This window comes from Schistocerca nitens, chromosome 10, assembly GCF_023898315.1.
Source record: "Schistocerca nitens isolate TAMUIC-IGC-003100 chromosome 10, iqSchNite1.1, whole genome shotgun sequence".
NCBI classification, from domain to species: Eukaryota; Metazoa; Arthropoda; class Insecta; order Orthoptera; family Acrididae; genus Schistocerca; species Schistocerca nitens.
This window is the reverse complement of record NC_064623.1, coordinates 225,682,622-225,689,964: the sequence shown is the minus strand read 5'-3', so window position 1 is coordinate 225,689,964 and position 7,343 is coordinate 225,682,622. Positions and strand designations below refer to the sequence as shown.

Sequence of the window (7,343 nt, the reverse complement as noted above, 5' to 3'; positions counted from 1 at the left end):
ACATATCTCCAACACAGTAATATCTACTTTATCTGCTTGGGGTTTCAATCTAGGTAAAATGGTAGGATAATGCTATGATGGGTGCAGTACGATGGCTGGTAAAATTGGCCAGCAGCCAACACCAGAGGAAGAGGTGGAGGAGGACTCTCCCGACAAAATACCCAACGTGGAGGTAAATCCGGACTGACCCAAGCCATAGCACCAAAGGGACCAGTCCCCAAAGGATTACCATCACCGACACACGCTGCAGAGCACGGAAGTACGCGTAAGACGGTCACCACAAAGGAAGAGCCACTCTGCGCCGAAACAGTGTTCACTACGGAACGCGCACTGAGGCCTGCAAAGCGCGAAGTGTTATTCACTCCAAGCGCAACAGGATTTACTTCGGTGAGGGGCGAATCGTACAGCGCACTCAGAATGGACAAGCCCCAGTCAGCAAGGAGTTACCCTTTGAGCTATACCGCTATTACGTAGTGGGGTTAAAGCAACAGATCGGTCTAGACATGACTGACACCGAATTCAAAGTCTATAACCAATACCTAGGTAAGACTATTGAAATTCCCGAGCCAATACTACTAGGCTTGAGGGCACGCACCACTGACACCACGTCAGATGGAAGCGACCACGCGCATGCAAGAACTTGGCCTACCACTACCACTGGATTTGCCTTTCCAAACGGACCGTGCAACAGGCTTGAGCTATAATGTTCTAGCGTTAGTCTCCGAGTTCCTAGCCGGTACTGAAAGGTTCAAACTTCACAACGTGTGTCCCGTGTCACTACCCCCAGCAGGATCAACGGCTCAGCTCATTGCAGCTCATCCAGGGATGGACGCTTTAGACCAAGAGAGCACAGCAACGGACATGTCGGTTATCATGCAATGCATGACGCACGAACTTGCGCCTCTCGCAGAGGTGTCAGAAGTAGATGGCTTATGCCAATACAAAGAAAATGTGACAGAGGGCGAACCATATGAAGTGGTCAAGCCACGGTCTTGCCTGAACTTCAGCGCCCAGACACCACCGCCGCAAGGCTTCATTGCTAACCGGAACGCGAGAAGAAACTTTCCGCCACGGTACAATGACAAAGTCTTCTACGCGGCAAGTGACGAGATGCTACCATACAGACGTATGGTCATCCACAACCTCAGCAAACCACTGGGAAAACCGGGATGAGAGGTTCTTTAGCCAGCAGGCTATTGCCGTAAGTCTTGGATAAGCAGCGGGCTTTATGCCGATAAGTCTTGCACTGGTGCTTTTTCATCTGTAGCCTTTAGTACCCTCCGCCACACACCGTCAGGTGGCTTGCGGAGTATGGATGTAGATGTAACGTCATATGCATGTTTACTCATAAATAAACTATTTCTGGCGTATCTTATCATGACACAGTTCGATTCTAACCCCATTGACAATTTCAGACTTGTCCTGCCATCTGTGAGTAAAATGTAGAACTTTCTGCATTCCGTAAGAATCGTGCCATCGCAGACTAGAACGAATCGTGAACTTCGACCATAAATAGTGGTAGACTGGTCATGACGTACATTTCGTGGCACCAACATCTCTACTGCTATACCACGTGACTATTGGCAAAACAATGGTGGTATCCTGTTGTGCTTATGGTTGTACCGAGCGTTTTGTGAAGGAAAGTAACATTAAATTTCACGTGTAAGTGTTATTAGTTTAATTTAGCGGCATTTCTTGAATACTGATAAACTATTGTGAATATCACATCCTTACCCAGAACGTCACAGTTACGTAAATTGGCAGTTTGAAGTGCTGTGTGTGTTTCCAGGCGCACATTGCAATCGTATATATTTCTTGAAATGGTAAGCCAAAAGCTGCTTTTTCTCTTTCGTATAGGTTTCCTAAGGATGAAGGGCGCAGGCAGATGTGGATACGGGCAGTGAAACGAAAAGATTTCAAGCCTACTGCGCACACACGCATCTGTTCGAAGCACTTTGAAGAAAATTGTTTCGATAAAGAAAAGACTGGTGGGAATTGGCTTCACAGTGACGCCGTGCCAGCAAAATTCGATTTCCCTGAGAATCTTCATGCAAAGAGACCCAAGCTTCGTAAACCTCCGACTAAGAGAGATTCATTAGGCGAAATTTCATGTGCAGAAACTTCCCATAATTCTCGTAAGTCTAGATATTTACTTTGTGTTAATATGTTAACGTAAGATGGAGAGTGCTAAGCAGTGGCTGTAAAAATGTAACTGCGTTTTTTAAAGTAACATTGTCGTAATATGCTTTAGACTGAAAGGAAATTCTTTGTACATTTTCGTTCAGTGGCCTGGTATTTTGTTTGCAGCCGCTATAAAAGCTTCTGAAGTAAAAGCTGGGACAAGCAAATGTTTTAGACACACAGGAGATTTTAAGGGAGATGATTTGGCTGTTCCTTGCATAGCTAGTAAAATGGCAAGTGTTGCAAAAAAAGCAGCTGAAGAATAAACCCAGAAAATTAAGTAATTTGCAGAGATCAGCCCACAGGATGAGGAAGAAAATTTTAAATTTGGAATCATTAATGAGTGACCTTCAAAAAAATAATCTTGTAAGTAAATCCATGGGTAATTTGCCGAAGGTAAGACAGAACTATGTACTTCAAGTAGTACTTATAATTTCTTGACATATGACATTAAAGACAGCGAATTGCCATTCTTATTATAAATATCAGGTGGCGTAGATTCTAGTATTGTACTTGTCTTATGGTTCCATGACAAGTGGCATAGTTGATAGTAAAGTCTATTCACACAAATGTAGGCATTGTTTTGAAAAATATCAACGTGTTCGTGTAAATAATAGGTAAAATTACACTGTGGAAAATACTGCAACCAGCCACAAGTTTTTTAGAAGTGATTGTTATTGTAACATTGCTAGTTTTGGCCTTGAACCCACTGCCATGCAATACCACTAATTCCTTGCAGTTTTACATGTGTGTCCTACAATATAACAAAATTTTGAAATTACATACTTCTTGAAAGGTATCAGATTGTATATAGACTGTACACATTGCACTTACTTCATGAAATTCTCTCCTTTACATTTCCTTTCTTAGAACTTTGTTATATTTTGGGGCACATACGTAAAACTTGCAAGAAATCAATGCTACCATCTGACAATGGGCTCATACTCAAGTGATGGTACAATACAAATCACTACTAAAAGAAACTTGTGACTGGTTGCATTATTTCCTACAGTGTAATTTACAAAAACAGTTGTGGTGTTCAATAGCCACAATGGATAAAATAAAGTAGCAGAAAGCACCATAATTTAATACAAATGAGAAAGCAGTAACTTTTATTAAAGTGGAGACACTCTTGGAAACTTTACTATGTTAGATCTACAATACATGAGAACAAATAGTAGAAACAGTTATGATATTTTGTTCCTTCTATGAACAAATTTAGTTTGTAACTGCTAATTGAGGCACTGAGAGCACAAGCGGACTAACCCACACTTTTTGTGAATTTGAGGTATTGACATGTTGTGATAACAGTATACGAGTATTATGCAATGCATGTTGATCTGTTTGTTTATCTGAAGGTTTGTCTAATGTAGCAACGTAAACATTGCTGTTGCACTCAACCGCCGATAGTCAACCGCCGATAGATACCGTTGAGAGCAGGAGTGGACTATGCGTCATAGTCCATTTGTGCTCTATGCTCTCCGTCCACTGCCATTGCGCGTGACGCCGGCGAACGAAAGACTTGTGTATTTAGTGTGGAACAACGTATTGGACCAGTGACCACGTGGACGTGTATTTCAGTTGATCAGCATGGCAGCCCCTGCGAAAAGCGTGGAGGAGCAATTGGAAGGTTAGTTTTTATTGTGTTCCATTCCTTTTTTGCGGATAACATTGTCGATTGTACACTAACGCGTTCATATGCAAACACGTCTAGATGTACCGTATCTCGAATGGTGACTTTGTTCAGAAAATGCAGGTTGTTTTCCATACGAAAACAGAATGACATACAAACAATACTTTATGTATTGCTATTTTGTGTAATCAAGTAACGATCACTTGTAATGTTATGTGTACAACAATGTTTTACCGCCCGCCGAGTTGTGTTGAGCAATTGCTTCGCCTGTGGATACCAATGCACACGTTGACCATTACTGTAGTGTAGTTAATATTACATTGAGGGATGGATATTGTTATTACAGAGATGTTTGCGTCCGATGGGGAAGTGCCGGGAGACGCGAGAGCGAGCACGGCTGCAGCAACAACTGTTCCAGAGGACGTGCCAGAGACGAACGACGATGCCGTGGTACGGAGCCGAGGAAAGAAGCGCCTTAGAAACGAAGATAAATGGCTTCGTAACGTTAGGAAAGAACGGAGAGCTCTAGGTCACGAGTATGTAAACCGTAAGGGTAACCTTGTACCTCGAAAGGAATTGCGGAAAATCAGCGAGTGTACGTGCCGGTATGAGTGCCACAAACACATCAACGAAGAACAGCAGGAACAAGTGTTCAATGAGTTTTATAATTTAGGCAGCCACGATCTGCAGTCGGCTTTCCTGTTTACCATGATTAAAGTCGTTGATAAAGCACGGTCTTACGTAGGTCAGCAACATTCACGTAGGGAGAAGACGAGATTGTATTACTTGCTCAATTCAAATGGGTCTGAAACGAGGGTGTGCAAAAGATTCTTTCAGAATACTTTAGCCGTATCTGCTGGAAGAATCGATAGGGTACTCAAGAATAAAGGGGAAAAAGCCACCCCTCCTCGTGATGGTAGAGGTAAAGGTGAACCTGGTAATAAAACACCTCGCCACAAAGTTGATGTAGTAAAACGTTTCATAGAAAAATTCCCGGCGTATGAAAGCCATTATGCGTATCATAAAAATAACGGTAGAAAGTATTTAGGACCAGATTTAAATTTATCAGTCATGTATTCACTGTACTGTGCAGAGGAGCAAATGCCCGTTTCTCATTTTATTTTCCGCAAAATTTTTTACGAAAACTTCAATTTGTCATTTCATCCACCAGTGTCCGACTCTTGTCGAACATGTGATGCTTTGCAGGTAAAAATAACAGCTGCCGATAATGATAAGGAGAGGACGGAGTTAATTGCAGAACGTGAATTCCATCAGCAAAAAGCTGCGTATGCACGGGCAGGTTTACATAGTGATACATTGCTTAGCAAATCAGATGGTAACGTTACAGTGATAACATTTGATTTGATGAAAACTTTGCCTACACCGATCATCTCAACTGGAGTTTGCTATTACAAACGTCAGTTGTGGACATATTGCTTTGGCATCCACAATGATGATGTATACATGTTTCTGTGGCATGAATCCATTGCGTCGAGAGGGCCACAAGAAATTGGTTCTTGTTTGCTGTACTTCATACGCAATTTTGTCAGGACTGAAAAACTAATTATGTACTCTGATCAGTGCGGAGGCCAGAATAGAAACATAAAGGTTGCTGTACTGTGCCAATACATTGTCAACAGCTCAGAGTTCTCTGTGAAGGAAATAGACCATAAATTTTTAGTTAGCGGACACTCGTACCTGCCCTGTGATCAGGATTTTGGCTTAGTTCAGAAACGAAAAAAGTATTTTCCTAATATTTACCGTCCTAAACACTGGAATGATGTGGTAGTGAGTGCCAGAAAAAGGAATCCATTCAAGGTAATTAATATGAATGCGGAATGTTTCTTTTCAACAAAACAACTCGAAAGAAACATCGCGAATCGAAAAATGTCTTCCGGCAATTGTAAAGTACAATGGTTGAACATACAGTGGCTGCGGTATGAAGCAACCAACAGATTCAAAATATTGTATAAATACTCGAACCAAAACCAAGAGCCATTTCAGGAAATTGATGTGGCCAAACGAACATCCACATGCATCAGCAATCTCGAACTGCTTTATCCTAATGGAAATGTAATTACAGAGGCAAAAAAGAAGGATCTGCTAAGTTTGCTTCCGTATGTACCTCCACTTCATCATGATTTCTACAAAACTTTACAAACGTCATCAAATGCTGTAGAAACATTGCCTGTGGATGATTTTGAAATGTAACACAATGCGTAACATTACAGAAACCAATGTAAAATGTTACATGTAATGTGTACAATGTATACTAGTAATGAATACTATTGTCACATGCATCAGCGTACTAACGGACCTGTCATTGAGAATGTTCAACTACTTGGAGCGAAAATGGACTAAGCCACAACAAAACTGCTAATATTCTACTATATAGTACTTTTGTAATTTATCTATGTCAAAATATTGTTCAATAAAACCACAGTTACATCATATGCATGTTACAAGGCTGCAATGTATCACAAACATACATTATTTTGTGGGCCCGTATTATGAGACCTGTTTCCTCCATATTGACTTCTCCGGGGTTAGTCCACTTGTGCTCTCAGTGCCTCAATTATGTGTTGTTTTCTCATTCCTTATTAATGTAGAGTCTTCTGCATGATGTGATATACAGAACATGTTGAGGGAATGACAGTTTGTAGCCTAGCTCTTGCAGTTCTTTACTGAGAGTATCATATTGCTTTCAGATGCTGCCACCAGGTACCTCAGACTTGTTAAAGTGTGTCAGCAGAGGTCAAACAAGAGAAAAGTACCCAGCAGCTCTTCGGACCTTTGCTTTAACTCTTAATTTCTACAGCAGCAAGGCTTACAGTTACGTAAGGAGAAATTTCAATACATCTCTGCCACATCCACGGCCACTGAGAAGGTGGTATAGTGTGATTGATGGAAATCCAGATTTCAGCAAAGAAGTAGCAGTTGCTCTCAGAATAAAGAGTCAAGAGCTCATGAACAAGGGCAAGAAATTGCTGTGTGCTATGTCATTTGACGAAATTGCCATAAGGAAACACACTGAATTTTGTCAAAATAAATTTGTTGGATATGTAGATTATGGGGCAGAGCTTGCTGATGATAACTTTCCTGTTGCAAATGAGGCACTAACAATTATGGTAACTGCTGTTAACAGTTCTTGGACACTGCCAATTGGTTACTTTCTAGTCAATGGACTAACTGCACTAGAAAAATCTAACCTATTGAATGAGGCTCTAAAGTTTACTTTTGATGCTGGTGTTGAGGTGATATCAGTAACACATGTAAATACTGCAATGATACAAAAGCTAGGTGCTTCTTTTTCTTTATCTAACATAAAATCTTTCTTTAAGCACCCATTGTGTAATGATGAAATATGTATTTTCCTTGACCCATGTCACATGCTAAAGTTAGTACGTAATACCTTAGCTGGTAAGGGCACAATTTTTGATGGCAATAGAAATACTATTAAATGGGATTATGTACTCAAGTTACATGATTTGCAATGTGTGGAGACACTCCATCTTGCTACAAAAGTAAG

At 41.0% G+C, this 7,343-nt stretch overlaps 1 long non-coding RNA gene across 1 annotated transcript; it reads left to right on the top strand.

Annotated features, from left to right (window-relative positions):
• Positions 1-1,894: 1,894 nt before the first annotated feature.
• Positions 1,895-6,589, top strand: LOC126210454 (uncharacterized). Its single transcript, XR_007540678.1, has 3 exons — positions 1,895-2,135; positions 2,308-2,547; positions 6,523-6,589. It is a non-coding gene; the product is annotated as an uncharacterized LOC126210454 (long non-coding RNA).
• Positions 6,590-7,343: the final 754 nt, after the last annotated feature.